The 23426-nt window shown below is 37.0% G+C and overlaps 2 long non-coding RNA genes across 4 annotated transcripts; one reads left to right on the top strand and one right to left on the bottom strand.

The window, feature by feature from the left end:
- Window positions 1-2022: 2022 nt before the first annotated feature.
- On the bottom strand, window positions 2023-10355 carry LOC139448384 (uncharacterized). Of its 3 annotated transcripts, XR_011652077.1 has the most exons (4): window positions 10139-10355; window positions 9584-9642; window positions 8364-8442; window positions 2023-2587 (listed from the first exon to the last, which is right to left on the bottom strand). It is a non-coding gene; the product is annotated as an uncharacterized lncRNA (long non-coding RNA). The 3 variants fall into 3 exon arrangements; XR_011652076.1 differs by lacking the exon at window positions 10139-10355 and having other exon boundaries at window positions 9584-9693; XR_011652078.1 differs by lacking the exon at window positions 10139-10355 and having other exon boundaries at window positions 8371-8442; window positions 9584-9693.
- Window positions 10356-10610: 255 nt separating this feature from the next.
- LOC139448600 (uncharacterized) lies at window positions 10611-15931 on the top strand. Its single transcript, XR_011652100.1, has 3 exons — window positions 10611-10731; window positions 10986-11067; window positions 15682-15931. It is a non-coding gene; the product is annotated as an uncharacterized lncRNA (long non-coding RNA).
- Window positions 15932-23426: the final 7495 nt, after the last annotated feature.

Below are 23426 nucleotides of genomic sequence, written 5' to 3'. Positions count from 1 at the left end.
ATAGGGTTAAAATGAAAAGTCAATATCTGGTATGTCCGCCATTGACAGCAACACAGGCCATGCAACGTCTTCTCATTGATCGAATAAGTCTGCGAATAGGGTTCTGGGGCAATCCACTCTTGACGTAGTGTATCTTCAAGTTCTCTCAGGTTCTTACTTGCGGACGACGTGAGAGGCGTTGACCCACGTAATCCCATAGATGTTCAATTGGTGCTGTGTGCGCTCTTGCATTATCTTGCTGGAAGGTGTGCATATCCTGATGCTGATGAAAGAATGGGAAGACGTGCTTTGCCAATATGCTATTCCTGTAGTAAAGGGCGTTAACTCTTCCATGACAAACATGGAGCTCTGTTCGATGGTTATGACTGATGACGCCCCACACAATGACAACCATGACATCGTTGTGTAGTTACACGACGTTGACCCGGACGTGGTCGATCTCTGGTGGTTCTTGTCTGCTGGTATCTGCTCAGTAGCCTGAGGACTGTTGAATGATGGCATTGAAACCATTCTGCAACGACTCTACTTGACGTACCAACTTGAAGCATGCCCAAGGCACGTTCACGTTCCTCTTCTGTTAATCTTCACAGCAAAAAAAGTGTAGGTTTCCGTCTTCCGGAAACCTTCCGGAAACCTTCCGGATACCTTCCCATTTTGGATCCGGCCCGGATACCTTCCGGAAACCTTCCAAAAAAAATGTCAAAATTTGGGGGGTGCATTTTGTTCACTTAAGTGTGAAACACATAAAAAAAGTAACTTGAAAATACCAAGCAATTTGAAGGTTGTTGAGGGCATCTGGAAGGTTTCCGGAAGGTTTCCGGAAGGTTTCCGGAAGGTATCCGGATGCAAATTTTCTTCATGACTTGCTTCTGGTAAATAATGTTAGCCTGTGCATTACAGGTACCTGTTGTAATATTCTGTGTTATTTTAATGGTAAATATCCTCCTAAAACATTTTTGGAGAAGAAAATTGTTCAATTTCATATTTTGTCCTTTTCTGATGTTAATGGTATTTAATGAACAAACATCAGTTCTTGTATAATGATATCCTTAAATTTCATGTCCAGACTTCCAGTTTGTACTGAGAAAAAGAAAAAGTCATTGACAATGTGCTCACTTGGGCCTTTGGTCCTAGTGAGATGATAATAAGACTATTTGTAACGGTACATGTACTTGTTATATCCAAAATACTAACTTCATTGACATTTGCCTCACCCTAGTTTTATGGTACTACAGTAAGCTCTTCCTCAGTTACTGTGAATTATTATATTAAAAGGGATTGACAGTTAATTTGACACTGGAGTTGTAACCACTGCACATATATGTGTATTCAAATAAAATAACAACGATGTGCTTAATACTTCACAAATATCTCCAGAAATAGGCATTTTAGTTATAATTGCAGAAATACTTTATGAATGACCCCTTCACTGTTGCCTTGATCTTACACTTCAACCCCTCATGAGATATCACTTTTGAGTGTGAATTTGACCTTCAATATCAGTGATAAATATTTCAAAAACATTTCAAAGAGCTATCCAGCACATAAACCAAATATGCAGTCCTTTGGTAGAATTCAACATATCATTGACCAAAATATGGAAGTAATGTAACCAGTATATGTATAAGGGTTACTAAGACTTCTGTAGAAAAGGCAATTTAAGGGAAAATGTAGTATATATAGATCACACACGACCTTTTTCCAACTTCGACCCCTGCCCAAAGGAAGAGTTAGACCACAAACAACCTTTTTGTCTGGTTGTGACTTTAACCTTTGACATAACAGATCAATGTGTCATCAGACGTTTTCAGAGCAAAGGAAACATGTGTTATTTATCTTGAGATGCCCAAGCAATGCATGGTTTCATAAGATAAGTGTGGCTATTAAACTGAGGCAAAATCATGAAACATCCCCATTTACACAGCTGGCAAATGAAACATAAGCAACAATCAAATTATCAATTTCTTTTATTCATATGCCTATAGTATATCGCACATTGAACAGTGTTCATATGATGGTTCCTGATGCAGTATGCAATTTCATCCTATTCTTCAATACTCATAACAGAGTGTGATAACTGTTCGCTTGACAGTACCTACGGATTATGTTCACCAGTTCAGATAACTTACTTTCCCTCAATCCTCCTTTTCTTTCTATATTGCCATGGATGAACAGGAACCAGGATGAGGGGATACCAGTTAGACTCTATCTCTGCTGCATTGTGTTAGTAGAATTGTGAACTTTCCATTTGGTGTTTGGGTCCACATTTAAAGACAATAAGTCCCATTTATCATTCCTTTCAAGTGTTTACAAGAATTTCCTGAATGTCCTGGAAGAATTACACTCCAGCTTGGCATTGGTTGGTCTTCTCACATTAGCCAGACCAGCCTTTGTGTGTCCCAGTACCATTTGGCATACAATTTCTCGGTCGGCCTCCATTGAAATAACAGGACCCTCATCATCGCTGTCTGCATATCACCTCTGATATCTGAAGGGGTGCAGCCTCTGTTTAGGACTCCCTTGTCTGGTCCTTCCTGACTGTCAACCTGGAGTACTCATCCAGGGATCTCAAGCAGGACTTCAGTTTCTGCAGCATTATGTAAAAAGATTTTAGCAATCAAAAAGAATTGTTGCCACATGTACTTACAGATAGAAGGCAGCAAAATCACTTAAGTTGTCATATGTGAGTCTTGTTATATGCTAAACATTTAAGATAATCACATCTCAAATCTCAACCAGACAAACCAGTGACTAATGTTATGAACTCGGTCCAGACAAACCGATGATAACTATTATGGACAATGCCATGTGACGTCAGCCTAGCAACAAGGTTGCTGTGGTCATCGAGTGTGCTTAAGCTCCTCTCAGTGACCTATCATCTCCACACGCAATGTCGTTGAATAAGCCAAGGGATGTTGAGAGCTTTCAATATTTTTCGTGAAACGTGTTCCGAGAGTACATAAGCACGCGTTTTGGTATTACACAATGTGTAATACAACTGTATGTTTATTAAACGGGTGATCTCTTCACGGGCAAGTAATAAAATCACATCTCAAATCTCAACCAGACAAACCAGTGACTAATGTTATGAACTCGGTCCAGACAAACCGATGATAACTATTATGGACAATATCCCACATCACTGTGATATGATTACATGTGATCAATGAGCCTACTCAATCACAACCTTATCTATTAATTAGGCTTGGAATGCTGGGAATCTTTTTAACCTTTAGCCTGCTGAATTATTTTCACACTTCTTACCCCTGCCTGCTGGATTAATTTTAGCATAAGGCGCTCTAAAGAGGGTGGGTGATTTCAAACAGTCGGTGCCTCATTAAACAAGGGCCAATTGAAGAAATATTTTGCACATTTATTCCCGATAGAAAACTACACAATTCTATATAAAAATATCCTGGTGTTTTCAATCATACCAAGGTTAAGACCAAAGCGAACACAAAATTTGTAAATTTTCTTGAACTTACCTGAATTGCGTTATTGAAGGTGGTTTGCATTTCATGCTAGGAACCCTCTAATATCGTAACATTTTTGCAAATTGATTTCAATAATCATATCTCCGATATCATAATTTTAATTGAGTAAAAATTCGGGATTTATAATCGGCATATATCAGCGCGATGGTAAATTATGAACCATTTCAGTGAATTTATTATCTAAACGTTAAACAGAAAAATAACTTAATTTTCGAGGTCATCATGTCGGTTGCAGAAATACGAATATTCGGGTTAATCTGACGTGTCATGTTATAAAATTTGCAGGAAACAATTAATGACTTATAAATATTCACTAATCCTAATTTCAAGCGTTTTGGTTGAATATTTACGATATACAGAAATAAACAACCCGTGTCATGATGCTAGTAGACGTCCTAAAATCAAACATGGCGCGCTTCGCCCGACCTCCGCATAACTTATTGCTATTTTAATATCAACAAAGTTTACATTGCCTTTATAAATATAACTTGGCGAAAGTTGACGATCTTCTCAATCGAAGAATGTTTTATTCGTCATATTCCAATAAATATGACGAGAGAAAAATGAAAATAAAGATCGTGAATTCTGACAGCACTATTTCAATTAGTGCAAAGGTCACCGGATGTGATGTCACAGACAGGGGTAGTCTGCTGATAAGCTTTCGAAACAAAACAATTACAGTAAATTTTTAAATAGTTCGCCTATCACATACAGCAAAAATATAAGTCGATACACAGTATCAGTAATCACCACTAACATGAAATAAAAATGTGACTTTGACGATATAATTCGCGTATTAGTTAATCCGTTTGACCTTGCATGCTCCCGTGACCCGGAAACGGTAGACGATAAATCAACATGCCACATGCAAGTTTCTCGGTATCTTTTATTTGAACTTCTGTTGATATTTAAGAATCACCATTCAATGTTGTGAATATAAATGGGACATGATTCATATTTCAGCGATGTACATGCTGATAAGTTTCACTACAACAAGTGTATCCCACGTAATACGTCTATGGATATCGTCGATCAGCAAGATCACCCTCAACAACAGGTGCGCGAAAATGGGGTTGACAAAACGTGTTTCAAAATAACATCCCCGCGTTGCTGAAAATGATAGGGTATATATAAGCAATAAAATTCTACGTACATATTTTCGGTGGTAGTTCCACATTACATTTAGGATAGGTTTCCTTTCGGGAATACATTCATAGATTCTAGTATGATTTTAGAACAGTTTCACGAAGGATTTCTAAATTTATTCCAAAAATATGAAGACCACCATGGTTGCGCATTGATGATAAATTTGTAATTGTTTAATTATTTACAGCTTTTTACAGGTTTTAAAATTTTAAGTTATATTTAATAGTTATTTTTCCCACAATGATGGTGTGTGGGGACAGTAAATATTAGTCTTTGCATCAACACAGTGTAACTGATCAAACTTCAATTATTATCTTTAGTTTAAACATATTTATTCAACAATTATTATCTTGCACTCTGAAAATCAACTATGTGAATAAGTAACTCTCTGATGTCATCATTTTAATTTTAGTATTCCATGAATAATGATTAAATCAGATCCTTAACATATACATACTAAACTCATATGGACATTAATTTTGTGCATTATGTGGTTTGTTTCCAAATAAAACAATTCTGAAATATAATTTAATAGGAATTAATTTAATTTAATTACAGTAACAGTACTTGTAACAGTACATGACATTTTTATTTGTTTAATCACAAGAACCATGGTGGCACATAAGCTGGTAAGTTTGCCATAGGTTTCTTAGAAAATGCTATCTCAGTCTTCTGGTTGGAATGAAAAGAAACATGCCTGTGTACATGTTTACCCTTGCCAGATGTATTTTTTCCAGTCAGCCAATCCATTACTTTTGTTCACCTTATGTGGTCTATTTTATACATACAGATACTGCTTCCAAACTGTTTTTTCTTTGTATGCAATCACAGTATCACAACTTCCTCAGCTGGTGTGTATAAAAGTTCCCCTGTCATCATGAAAAAAGAATTATAAAGGAAAGTCATATTTTCATTCAAAAACATATCTGTCTTTCCTTGAATACTCTTTGTCTAAGTGCCAGAAATGTAAGTGTCATAAAAAAAATAAAAACAGATTTTCATAAGGACTTTTCTTAGATAGACCTAGATCTAAGTGAAACCATGTGACTAGTTAGGTAGAATTATAACCTTGTAAGCCCTCATTTCTGAGGTGTCCATATTTTTCACATTTTTAGGACTAAACGTGATCCGTGTAGATCTGCCTGTTTTGTTATGTAAAACAAATTCTTGTCTTAAAAAATGAGAAAAGGAATCATTCAGACGAATTTTTTTTATCCCATTGATTCAAGAAAATCAGTTGAAATGTACAGTGGTGACTTTTGTACCCAAAATTTCTAGTAATTTGTTACCCAAATGGGTATGTGATTTTGTAGATCTACCTAGAATTATTTCAAAGATATACATTAATTTGGTGTCTTAAACTTAACATAATATCACTTTCCTATCAAAACAATTCATTCTAACTTAGGTTTAACCAACTTAACTGGCCTCTCCTTCAGTGACAAGACGTCAGTTTTCTCTCAAAACTAAACAATCAATTTCAAGGATCAGTCATAATCATATTTGGAACTTGATGAAATATTTTATTATGTGTTCTGTTCATCTACATTAAAACATAAATATAATTATAGATCTATTGTCTTATTTTCTTAGGTACAAATTCACAAAGTATTTTGGGTACAATTTAATTTGTTTTGGGTACAAAATCACACATATATATAAATAGGAGCCTAGAATCTATATATATTTACACTACCTCGTTGTGTACCAAAATGTTATCGGTTCAGAGGACGGGAGGTTCTCAGAAAGTTTTCAACAACATCTTTAATATTTAAATTGTTCTTTTTGTAATGTTAGACCAATAACAATATTATGTTATTATTATGGCATATCAATACGTTGGATCGCTCTCCGTTGCGCTCGTTTATAGAAAATATTTTAAAATTAAAATCATCGAGCGTGAAATCCATTACAGTTTCGGATTTAGACTTACACATTTTATGGCGACAATCACGAAGAAATATGAAACAAATAAGAGTGAAGACTGCTCTCCAGATCAATAAATAGTAAATAGTTGACGAAAAATAGTAAATTATGTATTTTCTTTTGAATTGGAATCTATTTCGGAATTTCTTTATGATAGCTTACCAACTTTTGCATATTTTGCTTCCATGTGTCACATGCGGTACGTGCTTCCGGTTTCAGAAATGATAGCTAAAATTGCAAGTATTTTGATTATTTCTCGTAAAATGCATTATTTTGCTATTGAATGGTTTACCTAGAATGTATATCAGTTCAGATTTTGCGTATCATCCAATATTTGTCATTTTTCGCAGTGTTTGTTGACTTTGTTCGACTCAACAAATCGCGAGTTAGGCCACGCCCAAACGTATCACTGACGTTTGTCGGCTTGGCAATGTGTCGGAAAATTTATCAAACGAAATCATTTGCAAACTCTTTAAAAATGAAATTATTTTTACAAAGATTTATACATGCGTGTCAATAATTCTAGAAAATTAAGTTAGATGTAACAAAATGATTGTAATAGTCTAACGGGATAACTATGCATGTGGAGTTGTTTGTTTACTACCGTTGCCATGATCGTACAAGTTCCATCCAATCGATGATGTTACGATTCAGATTGTTTTTGTTTACAATTAATTACACCGAAAGTTGCTAATTTTTAGAAATAAAGGAACATGAGTGTTTTCCTTTCGTCAGCAAACAAAAAATTATGATCAAATAGGAAAAATGATGAAATTATAAAGAAAATATCGGACTGCATGCCGCTCAACGTGAAGTGCCAAAAGTCAACAATGGCCGTTCCTGGTAGATGTGTGCCGAGAAGTTTGGCCGAAACTTTTTTAACTCGCGATATTTTCTTTTTGAGGTAAAAAATAATTACACCGAAAGTTGCTAATTTTTAGAAATAAAGGAACATGAGTGTTTTCCTTTCGTCAGCAAACAAAAAATTATGATCAAATAGGAAAAATGATGAAATTATAAAGAAAATATCGGACTGCATGCCGCTCAACGTGAAGTGCCAAAAGTCAACAATGGCCGTTCCTGGTAGATGTGTGCCGAGAAGTTTGGCCGAAACTTTTTTAACTCGCGATATTTTCTTTTTGAGGTAAATAAATGACTGAACGTTTTGATATTGAGCAAGCTGAGCATTTATGCATGTCATACGTAATTTAAATGTTACGCAAAGCCTTCTTGGTAAATAGATATGGCGAGTTTTATTTTGGGGTGTTGTTATGCTATTCGCCTGTCGAATGGGTTCGACATCAGATGCACGGGGATGGACACCTCTGTCGAATGGGTTCGACGTTAGCGTGCAGAGCTTTAAGAGATGTCATTTAGTGATTGTTTCAACTCATCAACATGGAAAAATATATATTCACAATCCTTGTCATATAGCCAAACTATTGCTGGATGCAGTATTAAATAAATGATTTGGCTTTAACACTGCTTTGAACAGTATTCCAGATATATCACCGCATGTTAGTTTGATGTGGGAAGAAAGTCCTAAGTGATGCAGGTCTTTGATGAATGCCACGAGTATGTGTATAATGCTGACAAACCTAGCAACATAATCGGGGAGAACCAGGATTTGAACCCATGACTATAGGTTTCTGCTAAGCCCAAGAGATGCAACTCTGCACAGAAAATTGTAGTGCCTTAGATAATAGGACATCCGTGCCTACAGCGATAAGGAACAAACTGAAGACATATTTGCAAAATAACCATATGAACCAAACAGAATAATTTCAAAATATTTACCACTCACTGTTGCTCTTCTATGGTCTCTCTTTGCATTGATGCTGCACGGATGACTGTCTCTTTTATTCATCCGGACATTCTACAAACATAAGTAGCATTCACATCACAGAAATGTCCAAACTGTACATGTTGTACATTTGATTCAAATGAAAAGACCCCGGTTGTGATTCCGACTTAGAACTACCCTAATCATAATAATTCATGTCAAACATTCAGAGATGACATTTATCCCCATATTTAACAAATGTTAAAACAATATTTTGACCACAAAGTCAGGGTCATTCAACACATACATTACATAGGAAATAACTTGTTCGACAATGCAGAGAGATCCTCACCGAGGTGAATATCATTCCATGAATTATTGCCACATTTTCTTGAAATGCAGATTAATGCAATGCAGTATTTACTTTTATTTCTAGGCTATTTGTTTGGCTTTTCCATGGCACTGTTTTGACAGAGATCTAACCTTGATATGACACTTTGTTCAGAAATGATATAAATAAGAGAATACTTTATTATTCCCGAGAAAATTTGGGTTACATTGTAAAAGCACAGAGAAACAAGTATAAGATTCATGATTTAAGTTAAATACACTCGACCCGTGAAGATTCCGTGGTAGACTAGGTCTTCAGCAACCCATGCTTGCTGTAAAAGGCCATTATGCTTGTCGTAAAAGGTGACTAACGGGATCGGGTGGTCAGACTCTCTGACTTGGTTGATGCATGTCATTGATCTAAATTCCGTGGCTCGATGCTCATGATATGAATCACTGGGTTGTCTGGTCCAGACTCGATTATTTACAGACCGCCGTCATATAGCTGAGTGCGGCGTTAAACAACAAACCAACCTAAATACACTCATACATACAAACACAACATCCAAACACCAGGGTTAGAAATTGGCACTAGTCATTTTGACATTTTAAAGGTTTTGCTATATGCTATCATTTTAGGACTAGTGGACTGAAAGTGTTAGTTTCTACCACTGCAAACACTAATCAACTAATGAATTGAGTGGTCAGACTAGGTTGTCATCATACTCTGAGGGCATGGATCTTTGCTGAAAATAACAATCACTAGATTGCCTGGTCCATGTTCAATTATTTACAGGCTGCCATCACAGAGCTGGACTATTGTGAGTGTGATGTTTCACATTACATTGAAATATACCATGATAAATACATGTAGTTTGTATTTATCACAAACAAAAATACTCACTCAATACTTGGTATCCTCCCTGAGGATGTCTGTGAACCTGCCCACAAACCCTGAACATGCTGAAACAGAAAACAACTAACTTGTCTTTATCCTTTCAATGTTTCAGTGTGAATTTGTTAAAGATTGATAAGCTGTCATTATTCATTGTAATCCATATCTCACTTTCAGGTGGTTCAGGTGGCAACACATGATTGGAATTGAATGCCACGTTTTGTTTGACATGCACTTTGCCAGATTTATACCCTTGGTAACTAACCCTCATCATCAAATCCCAGCGTTATGTTGAGAATAAGGACACGACTCTTAAAAGTCCTGCACCTGTAGCTCTTATGCAAGCCCAAATAGAAATACCATGTCACAACAAACACTTGATCATAATAATAACAAACACTTGATCATAATAATAACAAAGGGTTTCCGAAAACAACAAAACTAAAAGGCCCTTGACGTTTACAGTAGTAACATGGAGATCAGGAAAATATCTAAATCAATTCATTCCATAAGATCTCTGTATAGAAATCATGGAACATTATGTCTCGAAGCCCTGCTACGTACCTGGCATCTGCAAGCTCCTCTTCCTTCCTTCGGCTGTCAATCGAGTTTTCGAAATACTTGACGTCCTCGTTGTGGATGGCTCAGGTGGATTTCGACCGGGATTTCCGAGTTAGAGGTGATTGAGAACAATGTATCGATACACGAGGTAAGCATATCGCAATCAAGCATCACGGTGTACATCGATTACACGAGGTTTGAGTGTTTGTTTACATTTGTGTTCCAAAATGGCGCCCTCGGCCATACAGGGAATTATGGGTAGACTTGCTTGTCCCGGAATAACACGAGTTGGTCACGAATGACGAGCGGTCATTTCTGCAGCAGTTACGGAAAGAGACGAGGTTGGCCGATTACAGTTCATACAGGCCATATTGGGAGCCGCGGGGATTTCGACAGTGTGTATTAGGAAGTATACCTATGTGGTGTATGGAATATGCGTTTGCCTACCATGCCAGGCAGTGTGACAAGGGATATCCCAGCGGATGTAATATTCCTACAGCAGAAATGTTTCACAACCTCGATTGCAGGGAGCTGAAGATGTGACATATTCAGACAGAGACCATAATACATAGACTGTTATATGGTCTCTGATTCAGGTAAGGAATATGTTAATAATATTGATCACGTATTAAAGTTATTTATCTTCTGTAAGCCACTTATTCTGTTTTATATATGTTAGTAAATGTGTGATTTAATTTTTGTAGGATAAGCAATCTACCTAACTTATGTTAATCCTTGCTAATGTATATGATGTAGAAATATGTTTGCTTACTTATATTCCTTTATCTAGATACTCTACAGTGACTCATTTTTTTAGTTCATACCGTACCAACTAAACTTACTTTTGCAGGTGTGAATAATCAAGAACAAATGAAATGACAGGAGTTTTGCAACAGTGAACATTGTGAAGTGGAAGATAAGACATTTGAAAGGTATGGATATTTTCACTTGAACTTGTTGAAGAATACCGTGATGACAACTTTATCATGTTGGGGATTTTGGCGGTGGGGTAGCCTAGTGGTTGAAGTGCTGAAGACCAAGGTTCGATTCTTGTCATGGGTACAATGTGTGAAGTCTATGTCAGGTGTCCCTTGCTGTGGTATTGCTAAAAACAGCGTAAAACCATACCCACTCATTTGGGGATTCCGGGTTGGAATTGGTCCCCATCAACCTATGCTAGTTGTAAGAGAGGGTTATACTATAAAGGGAAATAGTACCTCGCCTACTATTGCCTGGTGAAAACAGCACCTTGTTGTTTTTTTTCACCTTGGGTCTGAATATGCCCGAATACATGAAATTAAACTTGCATGGTCACTTGTAAACAAATAACTGAGAAATGTTCAAAAAGTTTTACATTAAAAACTAGCATCTACTTGCCGACTCTGATTTGGAGATGCAACTCAACTTATTGTGAAAATATAATATGCTTTGATTTCTTTGAAGTAAAATAAATGCAATTAAACTTGCAAACACAAATAATTGTTAAATGTTAGTCACCTAAAAATAGTTAAGATTAGAAATTAGCCTCTGCTCAAATTTACTCATGATTCTGATTGGGAGGTGCAACTAAACTTATCATTGAAAGATCACATGCTTTGAAGTTTTAAGTAGCTTTACTCAGATTAGCTCAATGTCAAGCTGAACCTGAGTCTGGCGAAAATGTCAAGAAACTGGACAACAGGTATACTATATATGTCATATTTATTTTAGTAAGTAGGAAATAAATAGTAATTTTATAGAAATTTCATTTATATATATTTCGGCCAGGAATCAACATGTCTCTCCAGATAACAGACAACAATTAGTAGCCCTTTTTGTCAAATCAAGGTGCTGTTTTCGTTGGAGAAATCAGTGACATTTTGCTGAGGTGCCGTTTTAGCCTCACCCATAAGAGATAACCTAATAGATCAGGTGATCAGGCTCAGTGACCTGGTTCATGGCATCTGACAGTGACCATCTAACAGTGTGGATTGATGTTCACAATATCAATCACTGGACTGTCTAGAATTTTGGGCCTACCTTTAGAATACAGTACCTAACTTTTCAAACAGGTCACAGTACCCTGTGATGTAATTCGTAGTATTCTGTTGCCTGGCACACTGGCAAAACAATGCCTTGTGATGTCAGGGGTCATTGGATGTGCATATATATGCTCTTTTCAGTGGTCTATCGTCTCCACACGCTATGTTGTTGCATGAGTTTAAATTATTTGTTTACTAAATATTGTTTTAAACATTTATATGTGAACTGGATAGGTAAACAAGCAAAAACTTATTTGAATAACCGCTCCAGAATTAGAATACAATATGATATGACAAAAGTACAGTCAAGGAATGCAATTATATACATGTTCTTATTATAGAAACTACGTTGTCGGCGCTGTCAGGTCGCATTTTTAGTTGTAATAGTGTACTGCAATATACGGCAAGGAATAGTATTATAAATTTAAGATGCTATGTACAATCACAAAACCTATTGGATAGCTGAATGTAGTCTTCTACTGATTTAAGAATTTCTAAGTTTATTTTTGACGTCCTTTCAGGATTACCTAATAGAATTGAATTTAGATCATATCCCTTAACATAATAGTACATATTCTGTCTTAAATCATTGTAATTTGGACATATGAGAAAGAAGTGAAGTGCATCTTCAGTGTGATGGCCACAGCTACATGCAGGATTATCTTATAAATATTGCCTGCGGATGCACATTTTATAACAAGTGCTTGTTTATTTTCTATATACTTTTATTTCATTTTTTACTTATTACAGTGGTTAAAATGATTATAAATATAAATTGAAACTAATAATGTGCAATAAGCGGGTTATAGCTGAAACGACACCTTAGCAAAACAGCACTGACTGGCGAAATACTCGCCGAAAGCGAAAACGGCGATTGTTACTTGACGAAAATGACACCTTATTTTTTTTTTACCTTGGTAAAATAAATGAAATTAAACTAGGATTGATAACTTGCAAAGACCAATAATTGTGAAATGTTAAAACAAGTTTACAATAGAAATTAGCCTCTACTCCAACTTATCCTATACCCGACTCAATTTATTGTGATAACATGCTTTGAAGTAAAATATATGGAATTAAACACACATCGTCTCATACAAACACAAATGCATGTAGTTGTTAAACGTTGAAACAAGTTTACCTTCGAAATTAGTCCCCTACTCCAATTTACTCACCGACTCTGATTGGCAGACACAGCTCACTTGTTGTGAATGTATTTTTCACTTTAAAGTTTAAAGTACTCAATGTCAAGCTGAAACTGTATTTAAGAATCCTAACATGGTGCAATTTTTCACAATGGCCTTTCGATGTGTCATTTGAACATGTTGCAAGGTTTTACAAGGGATATTTGTAACCCAATACTTTCCGTAACGGGCGACAATGCTCGTCTAAAGAGTTGACTAACTCCATCAGGTGGCGATCAGGCTCGGTGACTTGGTTGATGCATGTCATTGATCCCAATTGTGTGGGTCGATGCTCATGATGTCAATCACTGGACTGTCTGGTCCAGACTCGATTATTTACATATAGCCGGAATATTGCTTGAGTGCGGCATAAAACAACAAACCAAATCATAAGTGTGGGATGAATGATTTGAAATTAGCAAGTTTAATGTGACCTTCAATCACTACAACCTGTTCTGTTCTTTGATTCAGTGAAAATTTGCATCATGATAGTTTCAACTGTAGATACAGTTAATCTGTTTGTTGTACAGTTTCTGTATATCAATATATATGTTGGTCAAATAAGCTTTGCCTCTTCACCAACCCTATTCCTCTTTTGGAAAAAAATAGTGTCTAATAATTCAAACACCATCACCATCATCCTAGTGAACACAACAAAGAAATGCACATCAAAAACGTCATTATTATTATTTCTGATCTCTGATAAATAAGAAAAAAAACCTGTTATCCAGCAAGATACATTTCCTTGGTCCCAAGAAGCATGTGACATAGTAAACTGACTCGATAAGTTGAATAGCAGTTGTAAAGGCACAAGCCGTCACTACTCAATTAAGTAATTAACAGACAATTGCAAGTACTAATACCCACCCGACACTAATTGCCCTGTTAATCCCTAGTCCACAATGAGTTGACATTGAGTTCATTTTGCTAAATAGCTGTTTTTAGAGTAGCAAGGTAATAAACATCAAAGGTGGGGCGGGCTTTGATCATGTGTTCTGTAGAAGAGATGATGTCACTTGTTTTATGTTTATTTAGGATTAGCTACATCCTTTGATGCTACCAAGGCAGCCCTTGAGATTATCAGACAGTTTGGCCAGACACAAACTGATGTCTCCCTTGTAGCACACTATGTGTCAGACACAGACTTTGACCACTCTGTGCAGATGCATATCAATGCATAAAGAATATTGGGTAGATGATTCAACAATGCCACACAAGTCAAAGTTGGGTTTCACTGTATTTAGAAACAGACGATGGATCCAAAACTTTATAACAGTAATTATGATTAATTTAAACTTTGCCAGGCCAATATTTGGCAGATTTGCATGTTATTGTTAATCTTCATTTAGTTAATTTTCAAAAAAGATAGGATGAATGATAAAATATGATAATGAGTCATGAATATTTGAATTCAGATCAGAACAAACAGGGAGGGTCACCCCAAAATGTGAGAGTCTCTAGGGGAGACTTGACAAAATGGACAATAAAATATAAAGTGCTTTGCATTTTCTTTCAGGGAGGGTTGTGTCAAAAATGAATGAGAACATACCGGTAATACATGACCGGCCCCTTTAATGTAATATACATAGTTTTTAGTTGATGGTTCAGGTTGTACTTTTCAGTTGAATTTCTTATCACTGTCTATGATGGACTACCAATTAACGGTAGATATTTAATATCCATAATAACTTAGATAAATGCTTCTACAGTCTCATCCTAATTTGTCAAAATTTGAATTTCAATATAGCTTCCATTAATGAATTAATGAATTTGGTGAGAATATCTATTGTCTGAATGCCTAATATACTTTCTTTTGTATTTGGTGTGCAAGGGTAGCCTAGTGGGTGAAACAGTCTCTGAAACCCGGGTTCAATTCACCACATGGGTACAATGTGTGAAGCCCATAGCTGGAATATTGCTAACAAGCTGCATGAAACTATACCAACTCACTCGCTCATTATGTTGTATTTTGAGATCACTTACATGACATGTGTTTTGATAATTATGAATAGTTGCATTTATGTATTTATGTATAAGAACCTATGTAACTTAGTTTTGCATAGTCTTGTTTACCCTTCCTTACATTTTGATGTAATGCAAACATTCAAGCAAAATTCAGGTGTGGTATTGTTTTAGAAGACCGGATACATTTTTGTATTTTCTGAACACTTTTCTGTTTGCAATGGCTTATTTACATGTTCAAAGATTGGTTAAATATCAGTTGCAAGATAAATTGTCAATACCTCACTGTTTGAGAAAACAACTTTAAACATTTGTAAATATGTGTGTGTTTCATAACTTTTGACTAACAAGTTTCTAAAGATGTTATGAAATGTTTCAGGTACCTGGATTTCACAATCTGACACCAGCTACATTTAAGAAGATCTTGCTCACACAATTCAGACAAGGGACTCGCCGGAAGATGAACAGTACTCCTGATAACAACCAACAGATTCACCTCAGAAAGTGATGATTCTGAATGAATAATGCCACATCAGTGTTACTGTAGGTGGTTTTATTATGACACTAATGAAGTCTGAATGAATTTATGCCAAAGCACTGTGACTATGTCCAGGTTGTGTACACCGATGCTGACCATACGCATCTGAATGACTTTTGTGGTTTACTGCAGAAACATAATTGACTTTAGATATTCTTCTTCAATAAAATTCTTCTGAGATTTGACTAATTTGTTTATTTAGAAAATGGCATTGAAGCGTCTGTTCTGTAAGGCCTTGCAACTTGCAAACACCACTGGTTACTTTATGCTAGTTCCTCTTCTTGCTTGATCAAATTTCAATTTGTGATATGTACCAATGAAATGCCATATAATCAATAAATAAGATTTTTTTCCAAAAACATGATTTGTTTTGCTTCATTAGCATAAAGATATATAATACTGATCAGCCATAACATAGGTGCTGAACAAATATGAAATGTACTAATGCCCTGAATGTTTTCCTACTATAAATACTTAACAAAAGTTGTAGTTCCACCTTAGTAGACAAATGACATTGATATTTTTTCTGTACTTTATTTAGGTGTTTTCTATGGATGCCATTAGTCTTATGCACCAATTTGGGACAATTGTATTCTGTTTTATATTCCCATGAAACTACACTGTCCCGATATAACAAGTACTGATAACGTTCCAAACTAATCTGTTAATCTCACCAGGGCCAAATGCCAAAGCACATAGCCAATGACTTTCCATTTTTTTCTGAGTGAAAATGCTGTTTTGCCACTTTTAGCAATATTGCAACAATATCATGGTGGCGGACACCAGCAATAAGCTTCACGCATTGGACCCATGTCGCAAAACAACTTGTGAACAATGCATGCCCACATATCTCAGTTTGAGGAGGATATTTACCATTAAAATAACACAGAATATTACAACAGGTACCTGTAACTTTTTCTTTTTCTCAGTACAAACTGGAAGTCTGGACATGAAATTTAACGATATCATTATACAAGAACTGATGTTTGTTCATTAAATACCATTAACATCCGAAAAGGACAAAATATGAAATTGAACAATTTTCTTCTCCAAAAATGTTTTAGGAGGATATTTACCATTAAAATAACACAGAATATTACAACAGGTACCTGTAATGCACAGGCTAACATTATTTACCAGAAGCAAGTCATGAAGAAAATTTGCATCCGGATACCTTCCGGAAACCTTCCGGAAACCTTCCAGATGCCTTCAACAACCTTCAAATTGCTTGGTATTTTCAAGTTACTTTTTTTATGTGTTTCACACTTAAGTGAACAAAATGCACCCCCCAAATTTTGACATTTTTTTTGGAAGGTTTCCGGAAGGTTTCCGGAAGGTATCCGGGCCGGATCCAAAATGGGAAGGTATCCGGAAGGTTTCCGGAAGGTTTCCGGAAGACGGAAACCTACACTTTTTTTGCTGTGCTTGGCATTTCTTGTGTCAGTACCCTGTACGTCTGCAGCAAAAGTGATGTGGCTTTTAAAAGTCTGTCTTTTACAGCCCTATTCCGCATGCTTCCTGTGAAAAATTAGGAATGTGTTTTGACGATCTGTTCTTCTTCATGCTTCGTCCAGAACGTCGTTTATTACTCATTCACTTATATATTTTCATATGACTTACCCCCGATAAACATACATCCATTTTCATGGTGGTGCGTTTTCAATGCTGTTCAGTATATTTTTGCTTTCGCCCTCAAGCAGCGCTTCAGCGTTGCCTCAGGGCATGGCTGTTTTCTCAAGGAATAGGGCGTGTGTGAGAGAATGTGTTTTGAAAAGTATTTCCCTTATATCAAGGTTTGATATGAGAGGAACGTCTGAGGTGATACATGTTTACCACTTTGGTGAAAAGCACGAGCACGGATATGGTGCTTACTAACCAAGAAACAAGATAAGGGATTTAAACCCATCATCATAGGTTTCTAAGGAACACAAATCACAGCCAATTGCAGCGCCTTAGCCACTGGACCTCGAATTGGGAGTCAGATTGCCATAGGAATAGGAAGTTGAAATACAGAACTCAAGTCAACTGCGTTCTTTACCATACGCGGTAAGTAAGGAGACACGCTACCTATAGTTCCCTGGTAAAGTTAAGCGTGGGTAATTATTAGTTATAAATGGATACAGTTGTATCACCATATTCCGTATTCATGAATCAATACTAACACTTACATACGATACTCACTGCTTTGTGTTAACAACGTTTTTGACACCGGCGTAGTCGTGTCATTACGAAAAGTAGGGATCTGTGGTACCTGTTTTCTCAAGCACAGTTGTTGACTTCCAAAAGCAAAAATATGTATTGGAAAATGACTGTGGAAAATGGAAACTCACTGCTACTGGAGTCAAAACTAAAATGATTGTGTTAAAAAATAGCTGTAAACGTACCAAAAATGAAGAAAATGGTCCTTTAAAACTGAAACTTTGGATGTAACTACACACTATTAATCTTTAGGTGTTTATGTCAGTAACAATCTGAATTGGTCTTCACAGTCATGCAAGAGAAACATCAACCCAGGCCAAGAAAGTTTTATTTGGTATAATGAAGAATATAAACATTCTTGGAGATATCAGTTACAAGTCATTCTTTTAGAATTTCCATTTTAAAATTAACCCAATCTTAATGTACGGTGCTGAAATATGGGGATTACAACACTTCAATGATGTCGAAAAGGTTCACTTCAGTGCATATAAAAGATTTCTTGGTGTAACAATCAACACATCTAACGCAATGGTTTGTTCTGATTGTCGTAGATACCCTCTATTCATTATTCACAGGTGGCACAGGTGGCCCAGTCGTCTAAGGCGTAGTGATTCGCTATGCAGAGTTGCGTCCCTTAGGCACCCCAGAAACCTATGATTGTGGGTTCGAATCCCCATTATGTTTCTAGGTATGTCAGCACCATACGCGTGCTCGTGGGTTTCACCGAAGTGGTAAACGTCTGAGACCTGCATCACTTCGGGCTTTCCTCCCACATTAAGCTGGCACGCCGCGATATAACTGGAGTAATGTTAAAAGTGGCGTTAAACCCAACTCACTCATTATTCACAACTAAGAGGTGTAATGTACTGAGTGAAACTCCGGAAAATACATTCATCGAGATACAACGAAATGTAACAATAATATCATGATGTTATGTGATACGAGTGGAAAGAATAACTGGGTGTGAAAATATTGTTGTACAATAGTGGTATGCACAATGTGAAAGTGTATTTATCAAGTCTTCTCTACAGAGGCTAAAAAATATTTATCTGCAGTCGTGATCATTTTCTTGGACATTATCCAACATGCATGTATATCCTAGAAAGGCTAGAATGTTGAATGAAAACTCAAACATATGTATACTGAACAATATCTGTGAGATGTAAATATTAAGAAATATTGTTATTCATTGGCATGGTTTCGATGTACATCCCATGAACTATGCATTGAGGGTGGGCGACATACAAGGACTCCTTGGTCAGATCGATTATGTGAAAAAATATGTAATATCCTAGCTAATTAGGATGAATATAGATGTTTACTGGTATGTCAGTTGTACTCCACTGGGGGGAAAATGTTTTTTCCTGCATACTTCTTTCATGAATATTGTGAACTTCCGACTACTGTTAAATAATCTACTCAAAACTTGTACGCTTATGTACAACAGCTGGAACCATACTTGAAAATAATAGTAAAAATTGTGTGCAACACATTTGTGATATCTAATATAGGCCTGTGGCCGCCTAAGTGCTTGAATAAAGATTGATTAAATATGATCACTGACTGCCACTCTGAAAACAATGCTGTTTACACCAGTGTACACGTGTCATTGTGAGATGTGTGTGTCTGAGATGATGTGTTATTGGATTACCTCTTTGGAATTATTTATTATACATTTTCCTTCGTGACATTGATTATGCTCGGTCTGCGCCAATACAATTTGAAATCCATTTAGTTATTATATATTCTGTTATCCAGTCCATGATCCGTGGTTATATAACAAGTTCTAGTCAACAGAGCTCAATTCGGAGAAAAATCAGACGTACCACTCAGACAACGAGCTCAGTGGCCGTGTCAAACTCTTGATAGAATATTGATCGGTGTTGTTTAAAGCCATACTCCAGTAATATGGCGTCGGTCTGTAAATATATTTAGTGATTGATATTATGAGTATCGAACCACGCCGTCGGGGTACGACACGGAAGTCACCCAACTTGACCACCCGGTCCACAAAACGCCTCGTCGTGGTGAGACATGACGTATATGGGGTACAGAGAAGGTATTATATTTTTGGAAAGTATACACAGTGTATAGTAATTATTTCGTTTTGAATGAAAATCGTCCGGGAACCGAGGTTTCCGGATATCTGAAGTCCGTATAAGCGGGGCATGACTGTAATTAAAACATCGATTTGAATTATGGTGTGATTTTCAGATTTTCGAAAGCTCAAATGGTTATGTATTTACTATGGCAATATTTGTGCTTTCAAAATAAAACTAAATTGACATTGTTCGTGAATGGCCCATAAACTGAATCTCTTTAAAATTAAATCTGAAACACAGGATTCATTTCCTTTCTTTTCTCGTCGAATATCGACGTACATCCAGGCAAAAGTGTTTGGCCATTGCACCACATGCACACAAAGATATCGGATGTTTTCGGGCTGACGACAGACACACGAGTTATGAGTTATGCTGACTCGGCTATAAATCCTCCCCAGATGGTCGTCCTTGTTGTGCAAGTTCTCAAAACAAGTGACGTATATTACTATGATACGGAAGCTCAGCTGTGAAGGGATTGGTATGATCAGAGAAACTGCGTTGCAATGAAACAAATACAGTTGGATTTACAGTAACTTGTGTAAATTCAACATCAATGACTCATTTGCATAAATAACCCCAATAAGGTGATTTAAAGGGATTAAAGGGATATACAGTTGTGACAAGCTGATTGGCTCCTAATTAAAATAGAATATTGCTTAATTAGATCTTCGTAGGCAGACTAGATATAATACCCATGATCTCTGTTGATCAAAGGTTTGTGACGGCCGATTTCTACCGCTTCTGAGTGTTTTCTTTTGTGAAGTCCTGATGTTTTGTTGAGAGGATTTGGACTTTGTCAAACTGAATTTGGAGGCTAGGGAATTATTGCTGGTGGTCTGAGAGGGCTGATGTGCTGTCTTGCTGGTTTGCTGGTGAAGTCTTGTGTTCTTTGATGTGGGTATATACTAGGCGGTAGATAAACCAGACGTTGTTATCCATAAAGTTGTACGTTTTTCTTACTTATTTTGCCAACTTCTGGATGCCAGTCATATATATGGTGGTATATAGTGGAACGCATAACACCCGAGTGATCCTCCTACTTCGGAGCGTGCGGCTGTTTGCCCTAACCCGGTGTATGAAGGATGTATGCTCATGGCGGGCTTCAGAAAATTTATCACCCTACCCCAGCATGAGGACGGTCATATCACAGGGAGTACATAACGAGACCCGTGTTACACACCCTGCCAGGACTGGTATGCCTTGTTTATGCACTTTGAAAGGGCAATCGATATCAGCCCATCGCCCGTGAAGATCAGGGGTAGAATAGATCTTCAGCAACCCATGCTTGCCGTAACAGGCGACGCTTGTCGTAAAGGGCGTCCAACGGGATCGGATGGTCAGGCTCGCTGACTTGGTTGATTCATGCCATCGTATACCATTTGCAATATCAGCCCGGGAGGTAAGGAATTAGAGTTACGTTAGTGCGTCGTCTGCTCCGCTAGCTTTCTCTTGACAATGACTTCCAAACAAGGTGAACGTGTTTTGCAATCACTTGCAAATAGATACATTTTACAATTTTATGTTAGGGTATATGATAAAAAGGTTATTATATGGCAGCTTCCATATCATACCCCATTTCAACCTCGACCCCCATATCAGCCAGACATTTATTCCCCAGCAGAGCATGTGCCATGCACCAATGTGTTACGTCTCCAGATCGCTTGGAGCAAAGGAGTCGACCACAGGGGGTAGTGGTGTCCTCCCATTAGTTAGACAGCCAGTTGTTAGACACCTTGAACTAACAACCTTTCTGGTTGAGTGCACAACAAAGTGCAATGCTGTTACCTTGATTGATAATGGAATGACCCATAGCTAAACATCAAGATATAACAAAACAAAAAGACGTGTTAAGTCAGATGTACTTATTTTATAAACGTTCATCTCAGATTTGACTGTTACATCAGATGTATATACACATATATTAAATGTAGTCATGATATGTACACAACGTCATACTCGGTTCATCCTGTTGTCAAAGGGGGCACGGGTGGCCCAGTCGTCTAAGGCGCCGCGATTCGCTGTGCAGAGCTGCGTCCCTTGGGCACGCCAGTAACCCTTGATTGTGGGTTCGAATCCCGGTTCGTCCTGACCACCCGACCCCGTTAGTCGCCTTTTACGACAAGTATAGTCGCCTTTAACCGCAAGTATGGGTTGCTGAAGACCTATTCTACCCCGGAATATTCACGGGTCTCCGCCATTTCTAAAACATACAACTAAGGGGAAGCAACTCTTCCATAGCTACCAGTAAAATAAAATAGTAAAGCTTCCATAAAATCTTTCTTTTAAATAAAGTTTTCAGTACACTCAAACAACCGAACAAAACAGTAGCCTGCGCATATGAGCAGCTAGAATCACACACTTCTATCTACACCACGTGAAACGGGTCTTATGACGTCATTCCTCTATCAGTTGGCACCAGTGACGTCATATTGCAAATGATATAACCCATGTTGCGTTTATTATGGAAATTGAACTCTCGGTAAATATGAAAAATATGAACCGATTTAATGCTAAAAATGCTGTTTTTTACTCGAAGGTTTCTATTTGATTTAACCAATATTGTTTTACTCATCTATTCATCATTCTATTTGGTTTTTCCCCAAATGAGTAAACATTTTAATATTTAAAAAACATGAAATAATTTCAGTATATCTAGAAGGCCAGTGACCCGTGAAGATCTGGGGTAGAATAGGTCTTCGGCAACCCATGCTTGCCGTAATTGGCGACTATGCTTGTCGTAAGAGGCGTCTAACGGGGTCGTTAAGGTAAGGGTCTCTGACTTGGTTGATGCATGTCATCGATCCCAATTGTGTGGATCGATGTTCATGACATCAATCACTGGATTGTCTGCTCCAGGCTCGATTATTTAAATACCGCCGTCATATAGCTGGAATATTGCAGAGTGCAGCGTTAAACAAACAAACAAACAAACAAAGTAGGTCAGTACCTTGTATACTACAGGATAAACGTTCTGTATTAATGTTGTGGTATTTGGATTGCATTGAACCTTGCAGGCGCTGACAAGTTATTGCGAAAAAAACATGTTTGAAAATATTCTGATTAACAACTCGGCCCACGAGGTAAAATGAGCTGGGTAAAATAAACAGGAAATGCCCGAGATTGAAATTATATTATTCTCTTTTAAAGATAAACAGTTAAACCCATATTGCAATAAATGTTGATGTTGTGATTAATGCTGCTCCCTCTCTTTATTGTTATGTACAACTGATCAATGAAGCCGTTGTCCTTCATAGATAGGACCCGTGAAGATCCGGGGTAGAATCG

Source organism: Haliotis cracherodii, unplaced genomic scaffold, assembly GCF_022045235.1.
Source record: "Haliotis cracherodii isolate W230 unplaced genomic scaffold, xgHalCrac1.p SCAF_7, whole genome shotgun sequence".
Taxonomy (NCBI): domain Eukaryota; kingdom Metazoa; phylum Mollusca; class Gastropoda; order Lepetellida; family Haliotidae; genus Haliotis; species Haliotis cracherodii.
The sequence above is the reverse complement of the archived record's forward strand: the minus strand, read 5'-3'. Positions and strand labels throughout refer to the sequence as shown.